This window comes from Schistocerca gregaria, unplaced genomic scaffold (genome assembly GCF_023897955.1).
Source record: "Schistocerca gregaria isolate iqSchGreg1 unplaced genomic scaffold, iqSchGreg1.2 ptg000139l, whole genome shotgun sequence".
Lineage (NCBI taxonomy): Eukaryota > Metazoa > Arthropoda > Insecta > Orthoptera > Acrididae > Schistocerca > Schistocerca gregaria.
In genome coordinates, this window is record NW_026061718.1 from 48082 (window position 1) to 53140 (window position 5059).

Below are 5059 nucleotides of genomic sequence, written 5' to 3' on the forward strand. Positions count from 1 at the left end.
TTCGGTATCTCTTTCATTTGCTTTATATTTTTAAAAACTTGTTTCAATGGTCACTAAAAATAACAATGTGCTGCACTAATTGTAGCACATGTTTCTTGTCTCTCAATAGGGAGAATCCATTTCATGACTGCTATGTTTGTTCTACCAACGAGTGTGATTTTGTTGGATGGGAACCACCACTCCAAACATTGTGACGACGGGAGTTAAAAGGAAAGACTTTTTTCTTTTGCTAAGTACTTGTTTTGACTAGTACTCTTATCGCTTATATTCAGTAACTTCACAGGGGAGTAATGTATTTGAATCATGAAATGTGGGTAAATGTTTGTTGTTTACAACAGGGTCATTTGGTTGTATGGCCAAAAAGCAGATTCTCTCAGCAGGGAGATTCCTTTTAATGACTGCTATGTTTGTTCTACCATCGAGTGTGATTTTGTTGGATGGGAACCAGCACTCCAAGCATCCTGAGTATTGGAGTAATTAGGAAAGACTTCATTGTTTTGCTAGGTGCTTGTTTTGATTCTTCCCCTTATCACTTATATTCATCAATTTCACTGTGGAGTAATGTATTTGAATCGTGAACTGTGGGTAAATGTTTGTTGTTTACAGCAGGGTCATCTGGTTGTAAGGCCAGAAAGCAGATTCTCCATTCAAGTGTTTTTTGGTGCCAATTATACACCACATGCAGTTTACTGAATAACAAATGGTCAGAATTTGATAAATCTTCTTGTTTAGGTATCTCCTTCATTTTCTTTATATGTTTAAAAATCTTATTGCAAAGGTCACTAAAAACAATCAATGTGCTCCACAAATTATGGTACATGTTTCTTACCTCTCAACAGGGAGATGCTGTTTCATGACTGCTATGTTTTGTTGAAACATCGAGTGTGGTTTTGTTGGATGGGAACCACCACTCCGAGCATCCTGAGTATTGGAGTTAGTAGGAAAGATTTCATTGTTTTGCTATGTTCCTATTTTGATTGTTGCCCTTATCACATATAATCATCAATTTCAAAGTGGTTTAATATATTTGAATCGTGAAATGTGGTTATGTGTTTGTTGTTTACAGCAGGGTCATCTGGTTGTATTTCCAGAAAGCAGATTCTGTATTCAAAGGGTTTTTGGTGCAGATTGGACACCACATGCACGTTACTTAACACCGAATGTACATAATTTGATAAATGTTTTGGTTTTGGGATCTCCATCATTTGCTTTATATTTTTAATAAATGTTATTACAATGTTCACTTAAAATAATCAATGTGCTGCACAAATTGTGGTACTTATTTCTTCCCTCTCAACTGGGAGACTCCTTTTTATGACTGCTATGTTTGTTCAAACATCGAGTGTGATTTTGTTGGATGGGAACCACCACTCCGAGCATTCTGACGATTGTAGTTATTAGAAAGACTTTTTTCTTTTGCTATGTGCTTCCGTTGATTGATACCTTAATCACATATATTCATCAATTTCACAGTGGAGTAATGTATTTCATTTGTGAAATGTTGGTAAATGTTTGTTGTTTACGAGAGGGTCATCTGGTTGTATGGGCAGAAAGCAGATTCTCCTTTCAATGTTCTTATGGTGCACCTTACTTAATAACGGCTGTTAGGAATTTGATAAATCTTCTTGTTTTGGTATCTCCTTCATTTGCTTTAGATTTTTAAAAATGTTATTCCAATGGTCACTAAAAATGCTCAATGTGCTGCACAAATTGTGGTACATGTTTCTTCCCTCTCAGCAGGGACATTCCGTTTCATGACGGCTACATTTGTTCTACCATTGAGTATGATTTTGTTTAATGGGAACCACCACTCCGAGCATCCTGAGTATTGGAGTTTTTAGGAAAGACTTCATTGTTTTGCTAGGTGCTTGTTTTGATTATTTCCTTTATCATTTATATTCATCAATTTCACAGTGGGTTAATATATTTGAATCGTGAAATGTGGTTATGTGTTTATTGTTTACAGCAGGGTCATCTGGTTGTATGGCCAGAAAGTAGATTCAGCATTCAATGTTTTTTTGGTGGAGATTGGACACCACATGCACCCTACTGAACACCGAATGTTCGGAATGTGACAAATCTTCTTGTTTAGGTATCTCCTTCATTTGCTTAATATTTTTTAAAATCTTATTTCAATGGTCACTAAGAATAACAATGTGCTGCACTAATTGTAGTACATGTTTCTTCCCTATCAATAGGGAGAGTCCGTTTTATGACTGCTATGTTTGTTCAATCATCGAGTGTAATTTTGTTGGATGGGAACCACCAGTCCAAACATTCTGATGATTGGAGTTATTATAAAGACTTTTTTCTTTTGCTTGTCGCTTCTTTTGATTGCTACTATTGTCACTTATACTCATCAATTTCACAGTGGAGTAATGTATTTGATTTGTGAAATGTGGGTAAATGTTTGCTGTTTACAGCACATGCACTTAACCGAATAACGAATGTTCGGAATTTGATAAATCTTCTATTTTAAGAATCTCCTTTAATTGCTTTATATTTTTAAAAATGTTGTTGCAATGGTCACTAACAATAATCAGTGTGGTACATGTTTCTTCCGTCTCAATAGGGAAATTTCGTTTCATGACTACTATGTTTGTTCCACCTTCGAGTGTGATTTGTTGGATGGGAACCACCACTTTGAACATTCTGACTATTCGAGTTATAAGGAAAGCCTTCTTTGTTTTGCTAGATGCTTCTTTTGATTGTTACCCTTCTCACTTATATTCATCAATTTCACAGTGGGTTAATGTATTTTAATCGTGAAATGCGGGTAAATGTTTGTTGTTTACAACAGGGTCATTTGGTTGTATGGCCGCAAAGCAGATTCTCTCAGCAGGGAGATTCCTTTTAATGACTGCTATGTTTGTTCTCCCTTTTAGTGTGATTTTGTTGGATGGGAACCACCACTCCGAGCATCCTGAGTATTGGAAGACTTCGTTGTTTTGCTAGGTGCTTGTATTGATTCTTTCCCTTATCATATATATACATCAATTTCACAGTGGAGTAATGTATTTGAATCGTTAAAAGTGGGTTAATGTTTGTTGTTTACATCAGGGTCATCTTGTTGTAAGACCAGAAAACAGATTCTCCATTCAATGGGTTTTTGGTGCAGATTGGACACCACATGCGCTTTACTGAATAACGAATGCTCGGAATTTTATAAATCTTCTTGTTTAGGTATCTCTTTTCATTTGCTTTATATGTTTCAAAATCTTGTTGCAATGGTCACTAAAAATAATCAATGTGCTCCACAAATTGTGGTACATGTTTCTTCCCTCTCAATAGGTGATTCCGTTTCATGACTGCTATGTTTGTTCAATCATCGAGTGTGATTTTGTTGGATGGGAACTACCACTCTGAGCATTCTTACGATTGGAGTTATTAGAAAGACTTTTTTCTTTTGCTTGGAGGTTTTTTTGATTGATACCCTTATAACTTATATTCATCAATTTCACAGTGGAGTAATGTATTTGATTTGTGAAATGAGGGTAAAGGTTTGTTGCTTACAGCAGGGCCTCTGGTTGTATGGCCAGAAAGCAGATTCTCCATTAAATGGTCTTTTGGTACAGATTGGACACCACATGCACTTTACTCAATAACGAATGTTCGGGATGTGATATATCTTCGTGTTTAGGTATCTTCTTCATTTGCTTTATATTTTTTATATCCTTATTGCAATGGTCACTAAAAATAATCAATGTGCTGCACAAATTGTGGTACATGTTTCTTTCCTCTCAGCAGGGAGATTCCGTTTCGTGACTGCTATAATTGTTCTACCATCGAGTGTGATTTTGGTGGATGGGAACCACCACTCCGAGCATCCTGAGTATTGGAGTAATTAGGAAAGACTTCATTGTTTTGCTAGGTGCTTGTTTTGATTCTTCCCCTTATCACTTATATTCATCAATTTCACTGTGGAGTAATGTATTTGAATCGTGAACTGTGGGTAAATGTTTGTTGTTTACAGCAGGGTCATCTGGTTGTAAGGCCAGAAAGCAGATTCTCCATTCAAGTGTTTTTTGGTGCCAATTATACACCACATGCAGTTTACTGAATAACAAATGGTCAGAATTTGATAAATCTTCTTGTTTAGGTATCTCCTTCATTTTCTTTATATGTTTAAAAATCTTATTGCAAAGGTCACTAAAAACAATCAATGTGCTCCACAAATTATGGTACATGTTTCTTACCTCTCAACAGGGAGATGCTGTTTCATGACTGCTATGTTTTGTTGAAACATCGAGTGTGATTTTGTTGGATGGGAACCACCACTCCGAGCATTCTGATGGTTGTAGTTATTAGAACGACTTTTTTCTTTTGCTAGGTGCTTCTGTTGATTGATACCTTAACCACATATATTCATCAATTTCACAGTGGGGTAATGTATTTCATTTGTGAAATGTTGGTAAATGTTTGTTGTTTACGAGAGGGTCATCTGGTTGTATGGCCAGAAAGCAGATTCTCCTTTCAATGTTCTTATGGTGCAGATTGGACACCACATGCACCTTACTTAATAACGGCTGTTAGGAATTTGATAAATCTTCTTGTTTTGGTATCTCCTTCATTTGCTTTAGATTTTTAAAAATGTTATTCCAATGGTCACTAAAAATGCTCAATGTGCTGCACAAATTGTGGTACATGTTTCTTCAATCTCAGCAGGGACATTCCGTTTCATGACGGCTATATTTGTTCTACCATTGAGTATGATTTTGTTTAATGGGAACCACCACTCCGAGCATCCTGAGTATTGGAGTTATTAGGAAAGACTTCATTGTTTTGCTAGGTACTTGTTTTGATTATTTCCATTATCATTTATATTCATCAATTTCACAGTGGGTTAATATATTTGAATCGTGAAATGTATTTATGTGTTTATTGTTTACAGCAGGGTCATCTGGTTGTATGGCCAGAAAGTAGATTCAGCATTCAATGGTTTTTTGGTGGAGATTGGACACCACATGCACCCTACTGAACACCGAATGTTCGGAATGTGACAAATCTTCTTGTTTAGGTATCTCCTTCATTTGCTTAATATTTTTTAAAATCATATTTC